Below are 13,637 nucleotides of genomic sequence, written 5' to 3'. Positions count from 1 at the left end.
TTCGCAGGATGAGTTGTATTTTTCAATGGTACTATTTAATGTACCTTATAATCTACTAAAAAACATTTATTATTTGGATAATTTTATTATAAATATAACAAAAGATTTTTTTTTTTTACTTTTATTACTTTTTTTTCCATTAGTAAAACTTTATTGTTATGATTTTTGCTTTTTATTTTAGTCCTAAAGAGGACCACAACTTGCGATGCTTTGATCGTTCCTAAAGTATGATGTAATATCATAGCATTACAACTTACTGCAATCTAACAGGCAGCCTATCAGGCCACCCCACTGGGATGGCTTGATAGGCATACTGCCAAGACAGCCCTGGGGCCTTTCCAATCTCCCTGAAATCTCATCAGGGGAAAACTGTACGGGACCCCCGAACATCGGTCAGGGGATTTAAATACTGCTGTATGAATTTACAGCAGCATTTAAAGGGTTAACAGCCCCAGTCGACCATGCGGCTTGTGGTAGCTGTTGCCCACATGTGTCAGCTGTAATAAACAGCTGACATTTATGATGTATGGAGGGAGATCGGCAGAACGTAAAAACACTATAGGGTGGTCACTAAAGGTTAATCTATTCATTCCCACTTTACTTATGCTTAGAACTGTGGTCTACTTTAACCCCTTAAGGACTAGGAGCTGCAGAATTAGTTGGCGCTATACAAAAGATGCTGATAAGTCTTTGGCTTTCTGTTCTTTTTTTGTTTCTATGGTAATGAATGTTACATCACATGAAAAAGCCTTATGTGTCTAATATATGTTTTCAAAATTTTGAGTTTGTAGCTTATGGCAAGGCACGCGGGAAAACAAAATGGCAGAGTCTAAGGCGATATTCACAGCAAATGAGAGCAGAGGAGTGATACATTTCCTGTTTATGCAAGGAAAGTCCGCGAAAGAATATTCATGGTGATATGTCACAGACATTGGGGGATCAATGTCCTTCATATTCTACAGTTAAGAACTGGGTTGCCAATTTAAAACAAGCCACTTCAGCACCAATGATGAGGAACGTCCTGGACGACCGAGAGAGGTGGTTGTTCCGGAGATCGTCCATGCTGTGCACAACCTCATACTGGAGAATCGGCCAATTTCAGCTAAAGGAATAGCAGACATCATGGGGATTTCTCATGAACGTGTTTGTGTCATTATCCATGAACATTTGAACATGAAGAAGCTATCTGCAAAGTCGGTTCCCGAATGTTTGTGTTACGTGTGCTGCTGGGATCTGTAGTTCTAGGCTTCCTAGCAGCACAGCTACAGGTGGCTGAGTGTTAATTGAGCTGGCTGGGTGTGGTACTTCCTGCTAGCCAATCTCCTGGGTCTGTGCTCACATATAAACCCAGCTCCTGGTCAGTATGTGTCTATTGTTAAGGGTAAGCAGTCATGAATCCTTGTCTGTTGCAAGCTTGCTGTGTGATGTGTCTAGCATACATATGAAAACCGCGCACGTGTACAGAATTTAAACGTACAAACGGACATGAAGCAGCAAGACACAGATGAGACATGACACTATGGATGAGACCTGGATTTATTTGTATGACCCTGAAACCAAGGAGCAGTCAAAAGAGTGGAGGCACAGTGCTTCTCCCCACCCAAAGTAGTTCAGGGTACAAAAATCAGCCACTAAGGTGATGGCATCTGTGTTCCGGGATAAGGAGGGCGTGCTGCTAGTGGACTACCTTCAAAATAGTTTCACCATCAATGCAAGGTATTACATTGAACTTTTGGACCAATTGAAGGCACCTCTGAAGGCCAAAAGGCGCAGCAAGCTGTCCAAAGGAATATTGTTCCTGCAAGACAACGCCTCTGCTCACACTGCACAAGCGACTATGGCAAAACTGGTGGAGCTAGGCTTCCAGCTGGTTGACCACCCTTATTCACCAGATCTAGCTCCCTCTGACTATTATCTGTTTCTAAACCTGAAGAAACACCTCAAGGGTACCAAATTTCACACCATTTCTGATGCCATGGCTGCTATGGATGACTAGTTTGAGACACAACCAAAATCCTTCTTTTTGCAAGGCTTACAGAACTTGCAATACCGATGTAAGAAGTGGGTTGACATCAGTGGAGAAATAGCACTATGGTGATTAATCAAATAGAAAATATTTCCATTTCAGGATTTTTCAACTTAATATGTTATACATGAACTAAGCCAAATTGGGGTGGTGAAATCACAGAGGTGAGGGAAAAAACAAAGACATTATTCACAGAAAAAGCCAAAAATACAATACCTGAAGGTCTGCAAAGCAGACACGGTCGCCATAGGCACGATCGCCATAAGGCAGGCACAATCGCCACCGGCACAATCGCCGTAGGGCAGGCGCAATGGCCGTAAGCCCTGGAGATATGCAGTCAGCCAGACAATAATGTGGAGGAGCAGCTTGTTCATGGCAGGCCAATATGCAGTCACCCACTCAACCCAGCCCAGATTGGGGAGGAGTGACTGCATATACTAATAGCCTGCACATGTGAACGATACCAAAGATGCCAGCCATAGATGGATGGTGACCCATCATACAGGATATCAACCCTGGCTGATATAACAGCGGGTTGCCCTGTATCTCTAAAGTGGGCCACACTGGCTGACATCTTGGGCTCCCCCACCAACTAGCAAACTACATACAAAAGTACTAATGAATACTAATAAAATGTGGGTGTTGGTACTGCATTTTGGCCAAAACGCATAGGCTGACGGGCCGCGCCGAGGCCACACCGCTTCCGTCAGTACCTACGCTAACCCACTATAAATTACATAAAGTCACAGAGGTGAGGGAAAAAACAAAGACATTATTCACAGAAAAAGCCAAAAATACAATACCTGAAGGTCTGCAAAGCAGACACGGTCGCCATAGGCACGATCGCCATAAGGCAGGCACAATCGCCACCGCACAATCGCCGTAGGGCAGGCGCAATGGCCGTAAGCCCTGGAGATATGCAGTCAGCCAGACAATAATGTGGAGGAGCAGCTTGTTCATGGCAGGCTAATATGCAGTTACCCACTCAACCCAGCCCAGATTGGGGAGGAGTGACTGCATATACGACCGTGTCTGCTTTGCAGACCTTCAGGTATTGTATTTTTGGCTTTTTCTGTGAAAAATTGTGGTGGTGAAAGCAGATAATTTACTGAACAGACTTTCTTTTGAAGATACTTTCTTTTTCTGACACTGAATAAGATGAATTGTAAAGGTCGTACTGAGAGTTATCTGGTAAGAGGGAGAAATATATGGACACATATTAGTGTTCTTATTACAAATGCTAGTGTTGTGTACCTATAATGTGTTGTATAACTTTTATTACATTTTTCAGGAATGAAAGGGGGATGGAAAAAACGTCCAGAAATTCCACCATTGTTTTTACAGCGTTCACCATTTGGTAAAATAACATGATAAGGCAAGGCCCCCTGATCTTTGCCTGAGTATTAGTCCCTTGCCTCTAGGTTGCATATTCTTATAGCTGTCTGCCTGACCCTATTTTGAACTGTATCTTGCCTTTTGTCTTGTGCATTTGTCACCTTCTGCCCTCTGGTTTGATCTCTAGCCTGGATTTCTGAGTTTGCCTCAGTGGTGCCATTTTGATTTGTCATTCCTGAATGATATTCTATTTCTGGCCCACAGCTCTGTCTGACTACTCTCTAGTTCCCTAGTACAACAAGGAAAATGTTACAGAGAAATCATTGAATTCCTTCAAAGGATCATGTTCAACCTAGATGGCTTCCAGCAAGCACCTGCTCCATCTGCTATGGGACACATCCAGAGATATGATGGTGATTCTAAAACACTCAGGATTTCTGAACCAGCGTTCTAATCACATGAACTTTGCGAACTCTGATCAGACTAAAATCACTTGCACTGTTTTCTTACTCACTGAAGAGCCCTTGGAAACACCTCTCTGGCTATGAATAACCCTATATTCTTCTCATTACAACTTTCCCAATAACCTTCTGAAGGATCCTGTGCACATTTCGACAGCTACTTCTGCAATTTTCTGCCTCAAGTAAAGATATTCTTCCATAGGCCAATATGGCATCAAGTTCTTGTTGCGGCTTCAGATTTATCATGGAACAATCAAACTTTAGTGGCTGTCTGCTAGAAGCGTCTGGCAGGCCATATTGAGAATAAACTGACCAGATATGCCCTGTTTCTTGGATGACATCATCACTCTTGCCACTTGGGTTGATATCCATTTCAGGTAAAGGGCTCAGGAGACAGAGGATTCCCTTCACTTTCCACATCTGCCACCTGTGCTTAACAGCTCACCCATACCTTCAGTATCTACCACCCTGCCTATCTCTGATGCAAATAGGCAATACTGTTCTGTTCTCAGAGGAGAGGTCAAGGACATTGTTTAAGGATCTATGCCTTTACTGGGGTAGAAGAACCATCTCCACCTGAATTGTCTCATTTTTCTTCCTAGACCAGGAAACTCCCCAGCCTAAGCTTGACTGAGAGATTACCTTAGGCTTGTCTGCGAATAGCTCTCCTATTCAAGAAGGCCTTGTATGCTTCTGCACCCCACCTGTTCTGCCGCAGGTTAATCTTTTGCATCATGAAGTTTAGTTTCTGTCTCTACCATCTGCCAATACAGGTGCCACATGGCTGGTAAGTTTCCGACTTGGCTGGTAATTCGATCCAAAGGCTGGTGTCAATATTAATTTATCCTCGTTAAGAGTACAGTGTGTGTAAGACACTGAGGGGAGATGTTGGCTATGTTGTGCAGAACAGAGTGAGGTCTGGCTGCAACAGATTTGTGTGTGACAAAGTGAGGAATTCCTACTGCTGGCAGAGATTTGCAAGCAGGGAGCTATATGTAAAAAAGGGAAGACAGAATGAGAAACTATATATAAGAAGAACCACAGAGGGGGGAACTATATTTAAAGGGAGGCAATAGAGGTAGAACACTATATTGATGGAGGCAAATGAGAGGGGAGCACTATATCCGAAGGGGGCCACAGAAGAGGCCATGATATCTAAGTGGGGCCCTATTACTTTGTGGAACCACAGAAGGCGGCATTATTTCTAAGAGGGGCCATGTAGGGAACACTGCCACTAAGAAGTGCCACATGAAGGACATTGTTACTAAGAGGTGACACTATTACTTTGTGGGGCTACGCAGGCAACACTAATACTGTACTTTGTAGGGCCAGAGAAGAGGACACTAGTACTATGGAGAGGTACTTAAGGGTAGCATCAGGATGGGGAGAGTGCGTAAAGAGAACTTGTGGCTGCAAAAGGTCTTCATAGTGGTCTGGACCCAGATAAAGAAGAAACAGGAAACTAAACAATGACTATCAGAGGTAATTGCACTGTAATCACTATCAGGCCTTAGTCACACGGGCGTTTTTTGCCGCGATTTGCGGATCGCATGACGGATGCGCATCCGCAAATCGCGTGACCGGGGCCCAAAAATCGCACGAAAATCTGCTCCTAGCCACGTTTTATTAGAAACGGGCCGGAGCTGTCCAGCGCATTGAATTCAATGGAGCCGGCAATACAGCCGGCTCCATTGAAAGCAATGCGCTGCGGGCGAGCGCGGGATGAATTGTCGGGAAGGGCTTAAATATATAAGCCCTTCCCTGCAATTCATCCAGAAATGTGTTTGAAGTCATGAGTCAGTGACTGCTGCCTCTCATTGGCTCAGCGGGAGAGCTTCCCCTGATTGGTCCGGCTGAGCCAATGAGAGGCAGCAGTCACTCACCCATTCATGAATTCATGAATGGGTGTGTGAGTGAGGGCTGCCTCTGATTGGTCAGGCTGTGACCAATCAGAGGCAGCTCATTCAGCAGAGTTTAAAGCCCCGCCGGCTGAATACTACAGAGAAGCAGTTCAGGAGAAGTGCCGACGGCCGCGGCAGAACTCCGGCTGCAGCGGAAAGGTGAGTATACATTTTTTTTTTTATCTAACACATTTCTGGATGAATTGCAGGAAAGGGCTTATATATTTAAGCCCTTCCCGACAATTCATCCCGCGCACGCCGGCAGCCCATTGCTTTCAATGGAGACGGCTGTATTGCCGGCTCCATTGAATTCAATGGGCAAACATCATTCTTCTCTGCCACAGCTGTTACCAAAAAGAACACTATGTAAACTTGGTATGGCAGTAATCATACTGACCCATAGAATACAGTAATCATCTCATTTTTGCTGCATTGTGTAAATCTGAAAATTAAAGGAAAAAAAGCGGATCGAGCATTTCCCCTTTCATTACCAAAGACAGTTGTCAAACGGAGTAATTCACTAGACACATCTCCCCTGCCCCTACATAGTGCAGTCTGCAGTTTTACATCAGAAAAAATTTAATTTTGTGCAACTGCAAAGAAGTAATGAAGGCGTGCTCACAATGAGGAACGAGCCGCAGTTTATAAATATAATATGTGCCAGTAAAGTATTGGCGCCTCTGTGTAATGTACCAAATCTAATTCTCTAAACATGAAATTTGGGATGATCATTCTTTAGGTCCTAAAAAGGAGAAGTAAAGGGGTCACAACTCGATTACTCAATGCAAAGTGCAAATGAATTGGCGCCCCTGTGTAATGTACCAAATCTAATTCTCTAATTTCCCCAGTGTCGTAAAAACATGAAATTTGGCACAACCATTCTTAAAGTCCTAAATACGAAAAGTAAAGGGGTCACTATTCGATTATTCAATGCTAATTGCAAATGTAACAGCCCCCCTATGTAATGTAACTTCCCGATGATGTACAAGCGTGAAATTTGGCACAATCATACTTTAGGTCCTAATAGGAAAAGTAAAGGGGTCAGAACTCAATTACTCAATGCTAATTGCAAATGTAAGAGCAGCCCCATATTTTGTAACTTCCTGATGTCGCACAAGTGTGAAATTTGGCATAAGCATTGTTTAGGTCCTAAGTTCGAAAAGTAAAGGGTTTCGCAACTTGATTATTCAATGCTAATTGCAAAGGTGGTGCACCTCTATGTAATGTAACTTCCTGGTGACGTACAAGCGTGAACTTTGGCCCGAGCATTCGTCAGGTTCTAAATAGGATAAGCAATAGAGATGAGCGAGCACCAAAATGCTCGGGTGCTCGTTACTCGGGACGAAATTATCGCGATGCTCGAGGGTTCGTTTCGATTAACGAACCCCACAAGTCAATGGGCGAATCGAGTATTTTTGTATATCGCCGATGCTCGCTAAGGTTTTCATTTGTGAAAATCTGGGCAATTCAAGAAAGTGATGGGAACGACACAGCAGCAGATAGGGCAGGCAAGGGGCTACATGTTGGGCTGCATCTCAAGTTCCCAGGTCCCACTATTAAGCCACAATAGCGGCAAGAGTGGCCCCCCCCCCAACAACTTTTACTTCTGAAAAGCCCTCATTAGAAATGCATACCTTAGCTAAGCACCACACTACCTCCAACAAAGCACAATCACTGCCTGCATGGCACTCCGCTGCCACTTCTCCTGGGTTACATGCTGACCAACCCCCCCCCCCCCCCCCGCGCACGACCCAGTGTCCACAGCGCACACCAAACTGTCCCTGCCCAGCCCTCATTCAGCTACCCTCATGCCACGCCACACTCATGTCTATTTATAAGTGGAGAACGATGCTTCCATCTGCGGGTGCAGCCTACGTATTGCTTAGGTATCGCTGCTGTCCGCTGGTGAAGAAGAGAAGTCTGGGGAAATCCAGGCTTTGTTCATCTTGATGAGTGTAAGCCTGTCGGCACTGTCGGTTGACAGGTGGGTACGCTTATCCGTGATGATTCCCCCAGCTGCACTAAACACCCTCTCTGACAAGACGCTAGCCGCAGGACAAGCAAGCACCTCCAGGGCATACAGCGCGAGTTCAGGCCACGTGTCCAGCTTCGACACCCAGTAGTTGTAGGGGGCAGAGGCGTCACCGAGGACGTTCGTGCGATCGGCTACGTACTCCCTCACCATCCTTTTACAGTGCTCCTGCCAACTCAACCTTGACTGGGGACCGGTGACACAGTCTTGCTGGGGAGCCAGAAATCTGGCAAAGGCCTTGAAGAATGTTCCCCTGCCTGTGCTGTACATGCTGCCTGATCTCTGCGCCTCCCCTGCTACCTGGCCCTCGGAACTGCGCCTTCGGCCACTAGCGCTGTCGGATGGGAAGTTTACCATCAGTTTGTCCACCAGCGCCCTATGGTATAGCATCATTCTCGAACCCCTTTCCTCTTCGGGAATGAGAGTGGAAAGGTTCTCCTTATACCGTGGGTCGAGCAGTGTGTACACCCAGTAATCGGTAGTGGCCAGAATGCGTGTAACGCGAGGGTCACGAGAAAGGCATCCTAACATGAAGTCAGCCATGTGTGCCAGGGTACCTGTACGCAAGACATGGCTGTCCTCACTAGGAAGATCACTTTCAGGATCCTCCGCCTCCTCCTCCTCCTCCTCCTCCTCTGGCCATATATGCTGAAAGGATGACAGGCAAGCAGCATGTGTACCCTCAGCAGTGGGCCAAGCTGTCTCTTCCCCCTCCTCCTCATGCTCCTCCTCCTCCTCCTCTGGCCATACACGCTGAAAGGATGACAGGCAAGCAGCATGTGTACCCTCAGCAGTGGGCCAAGCTTCTCTTCCCCCTCCTCCTCATGCACCTCCCCCTCCTCCTCCTCCTCCTCAACGCGCTGAGATATAGACATGAGGGTGCTCTGACTATCCAGCGACATGCTGTCTCAAAGTTTCCAAGGACCTGGCAGATGTCTGCCAACCAGGCCCACTCTTCTGTAAAGAATTGAGGAGGCTGACTCCCACTACGCCGCCCATGTTGGAGTTAGTATTCCGCAATAGCTCTACGCTGCTCATAGAGCCTGGCCAACATGTGGAGCGTAGAGTTCCACCATGTGGGCACGTCGCACAGCAATCGGTGCACTGGCAGATGAAACCGATGTTGCAGGGTCCGCAGGGTGGCAGCGTCCGTCTTGGAGTTGCGGAAATGTGCGCTGACCTGGCGCACCTTTCCGAGCAGGTATGACAAGTGTGGGTAGCTTTTCAGAAAGCGCTGAACCACCAAATTAAAGACATGGGCCAGGCATGGCACGTGCGTGAGTCTGCCGAGCTGCAGAGCCTCCACCAGATTACGGCCGTTGTCACACACGACCATGCCCGGTTGGAGGCTCAGCGGCGCAAGCCAGCGGTCGGTCTGCTCTATCAGACCCTGCAGCAGTTCGTGGGCCATGTGCCTCTTCTCTCCTAAGCTGAGTAGTTTCAGCACAACCTGCTGACGCTTGCCCACCGCTGTGCTGCTGTGCCGCGCGACACCGACTGCTGGCGACGTGCTGCTGCTGCTGACACATCTTGATTGCGAGACAGAGGTTGCGTAGGAGGTGGAGGAGGGTGGTTTAGTGGAGGAAGCATACACCGCCGCAGATACCACCACCGAGCTGGGGCACGCAATTCGGGGGGTGGGTAGGACGTGAGCAGTCCCAGGCTCTGACTCGGTCCCAGCCTCCACTAAATTCACCCAATGTGCCGTCAGGGAGATATAGTGGCCCTGCCCGCTTGTGCTTGTCCACGTGTCTGTTGTTAAGTGGACCTTGGCAGTAACCGCGTTGGTGAGGGCGCGTACAATGTTGCAGGAGATGTGGTCGTGCAGGGCTGGGACGGCACGTCGGGAAAAGTAGTGGCAACTGGGAACCGAGTAGCGCGGGGCCGCCGCCGCCATCATGCTTTTGAAAGCCTCCGTTTCCACAAGCCTATACGGCAGCATCTCCAGGCTGATCAATTTGGCAGTGTGCACATTTAACGCTTGAGCGTGCGGGTGCGTGGCGCTAGCGATGTCTGGACGCTGCGCTGAGAGACATTGCTGGATGGGGCCAAGGACAGCGGAGGTGAGGGTGTGGGTGCAGGCCAGGAGACGGTAGTGCCTGTGTCCTCAGAGGGGGGTTGGATCTCAGTGGCAGGTTGGGGCACAGGGGGAGAGGCAGTGGTGCAAACCGGAGGCGGTGAACGGCCTTCGTCCCACCTTGTGGGGTGCTTGGCCATCATATACCTGCGCATGCTGGTGGTGGTGGCTCCCCAGCTGATCTTGGCGCGACAAAGGTTGCACACCACTGTTCGTCGGTCGTCAGGCGTCTCTGTTAAAAACTGCCACACCGTAGAGCACCTTGACCTCTGCAGGGTGGCATGGCGCGAGGGGGCGCTTTGGGAAACAGTTGGTGGATTATTCCGTCTGGCCCTGCCTCTACCCCTGGCCACCGCACTGGCTCGGCCTGTGCCTACACCCTGACTTGGGCCTCCGCGTCTTCGCCCGCGTCCACGTCCTATAGGCCTACCCCTCAGCATGGTGTATTACCAGTAGTGCAGAAACAGAACGCTGTAATTAAATGTGCCGCTTATTGGCCTGTGGTTGGAGGCTGACTTCGCTTATGGAACGCCAGGAAATAATTTTGCGCAAGCCTGCTGTAACACTTAGCTGGCTGCGTATGAATTAGGAGGACTACTACACCCAGCAGAGACCCAGAACACTGAGGACAGTCACAGGCAGCCCAAATAGATATTTTTCCCCAAATGTTTTGGCAAAGGTCCACTGCCTATATTCAATAAATATATCTCTTCTCTCTCTGCGTCACAGCTACTGGCCCTGGAGTATGTCAAATAACTGCAGAGTGTTGCACTGTGGACTGGAATACAGCGGTGATTTAACAGCCAACACAGACCCAGGAAATAATTTTGCGCAAGCCTGCTGTAATATTTAGCTGGCTGCGTATGAATTAGGATGACTACTACACCCAGCACAGACCCAGAATACTGAGGACAGTCACAGGCAGCCCAAATAGATTTTTTTCCCCAAATGTTTTGGCAAAGGCCCACTGCCTATATTCAATAAATGTCTTCTGTCCCTGCCTCACAATATATGTGTTCTGTCCCTGCCTCACAATATGTGTCTTCTGTCCCTGCCTCACAATATGTGTCTTCTGTCCCTGCCTAACCACCACTTCTGGCCCTGGAGTATGAATAATTACTGCAGGGCGCAATGCTCTGCACGGCCGATATACAAAAAAAAAATGTGCAACACTGCAAAAAGCAGCCTCCACAGTACTGCACACGGTTAGATGTGGCCCTAAGAAGGACCGTTGGGGTTCTTGAAGCCTACAATACTCCTAACACTCTCCCTATAGCAGCTCCGGCACCAACAGCACTTTCCCTCCTCTATGTCAGAACAAATCTGTGGCGAGCCGCGGGAAGGGCCGATTTTTATACTCGGGTGACACCTGATCTCGCCAGCCACTCACTGCAGGGGGGTGGTATAGGGCTTGAACGTCGCAGGGGGAAGTTGTAATGCCTTCCCTGTCTTTCTATTGGCCAGAAAAGCGCGCTAACGTCTCAGAGATTAAAGTGAAAGTAACTCGAACATCGCGTGGTACTCGTCACGAGTAACGAGCATCTCGAACACGCTAATACTCGAACGAGTATCAAGCTCGGACGAGTACGTTCGCTCATCTCTAATAAGCAAGGTTCTAAATAGGAAAAGTAAAGGGGTCACAACTCAATTATTCAATACCCATTGCAAAAGTAAGTGCACCTCTATGTAATGTAACTTCCCGGTGTTGTGCGAACGTGAAATTTAGATCCTAAGTGAGGAGAGCGGGAGGGGTGCCACATTCTACACGGGGACATCGATACATGCAGCTTAAGGGGAATCTAACGTTCCTCTATGTTTATACATATTTTATTCCTCGGTTCCTCTAAAGTAAGCTTGACTTCAATTTTCCATGCGAACAACACGTAAACACCTGTACCAAATTAACTTGGGTGAAGCTGGGTATATCAGCTAGTAGTGATATAACTAAAAGAATATTATCTAATTGATGATGCTAATTGCACACTTTTGGTCAAGTCGTTGGGGTCTGTAAATGAACAATCAGGCTGCAGTGACACTTGTCCTAGTTGATACTTTTGGAGTATACTTCTATTATAGTGTGTTCTGCTCTCTACCCACGGCTCTACACCTTACATGGTGGGACCTTGTGGGATTTATGTGTGTTTTGTTAGCCCTAGGTTTTAATATTATGCTGCACTGCATCCATATTATTCAAATTCACACTAAGTTATTAGATGATACTTACCAAGTTCTACTATTGTTGTTACAATCTCACCACCTAGAATTATCGGTCTTGTATTTTCTCTATTACCTATAATTGTTAAAAACAGAATACAGGTAATTCTGAATTATATTAGTAAACAAATACCTTACTAGCCAAATAGTAATAAACAAGTAACAACCATAATAGTCCCATTAACCTGGAAAAGTTGATTATGTAGGAGCCTTATTTTTCCTGCTTAGTGAGGCTACATTCACACGAGTGAGCGCAATATTGGGTTGAGAAATACAGCCCGATATCGCACTAGTCAACGGGCATGAGATGTTTTTGATACAATAACACCCCGCATCAATTCAGCTAAATTCCAATCCTCCGCCTCTTGCTTCACATGCACTGGAGAATCGGCAAGTGAGTCCGAGTTTATTCAATAGGAAACATCACATCGCACTCACGTGCACATCGTATAGTATGCAATGTTTTTGACTGTCCCATTGAAAATAATGGGTGATGCGTTCCGAGGGACGCAAAAAAATAGAGCATGCAGTGATTTTTACCTCGCAGCATCAATGTAAAAAGGTGAAATAAAGTTTCTTCATTATTAAAAATAAATACTAAAATGTTTTTGTCTGCATGCTGAACACCGTTCAAAATAAAAACAGAATTGCATTTTTTGTAATCTCATCTGCAATGTAAAATTTAATTAAAAAAAAACATCCAAAAGACGTATGTAACTCAAAATGATACCAACTGAAACCATGGGTGGTTTCTCAAAAACCAAGCCTTCACACCACTACATTGGCAGAAAAATAAAAAAGTTATGGTATTCAGAAGATAGCAATAGAATTTTATTTTTAATAAAAACAAAAAAAAAATGTTTATATAAATTTAGTATCTTTGTGAGGGCTTATTCACAGGAGCGTAAATCGGCCACTGTTTTCACGGCCAGCCGATATACGCTACCATCTGAGCTGTCTATTCCCTTCCCTCCCCCTCGCCCACTCTCTGCCACTCTCCTCCCCTCCAGCTATTTGCAATGGGAGGGGGTGGGGCTGGGGCAGAGATAACCTCCCACCCCCTCCCTACAGCCAGAAATAGGAGGGGGCGGGACAGGGTTGGGTTTTATCTCCACCCCACCCCCTCCTATTTCAAACAGCTGGAGGAGAGGAGAGAGGCAGAGAGACAGTGAGGGCGAGAGAAGGGGAAAGACAGCTCAGATGGTAGCGTATATAGGTCGACTGTGAAAACGGCAGCCGATATACGCTCCTGTGAATAAGCCCTCATTCTGACCTACTAAATAAATGTATCATATCATTTTTGCCAAGGTATGTATGATGTAAAAATAAGACCCCCCCCCCCAAAAAAAAATGGCATAATTGTGATTTTTTTTCTATTTCAATCCACTTCAAAATATGCAAATGTTTTTCAGTACATTATATGATACCTCTGAGAAATACAACTTGTCCTGCAAAAAACAAGCACTCAGACAGCTACGTTCACAGAAAAAAAAAGAGCTATGATTTTTTGAGAGCAGATAAGAGAAAATATGAAATAAAAAAAACATTTCCTTAAGAACTCCAATGCCAGTCCTCGCAGCAGGGGGTAGTT

The 13,637-nt window shown here is 46.6% G+C and overlaps 1 pseudogene; it reads right to left on the bottom strand.

The window, feature by feature from the left end:
• LOC136577853 (interleukin-18 receptor 1-like) overlaps positions 1–13,637 on the bottom strand; it is a 106,137-nt pseudogene that overhangs the window by 59,707 nt on the left and 32,793 nt on the right.

Source organism: Eleutherodactylus coqui, chromosome 1 (assembly GCF_035609145.1).
Source record: "Eleutherodactylus coqui strain aEleCoq1 chromosome 1, aEleCoq1.hap1, whole genome shotgun sequence".
Lineage (NCBI taxonomy): Eukaryota > Metazoa > Chordata > Amphibia > Anura > Eleutherodactylidae > Eleutherodactylus > Eleutherodactylus coqui.
This window is presented reverse-complemented; position numbering and strand designations above follow the sequence as displayed.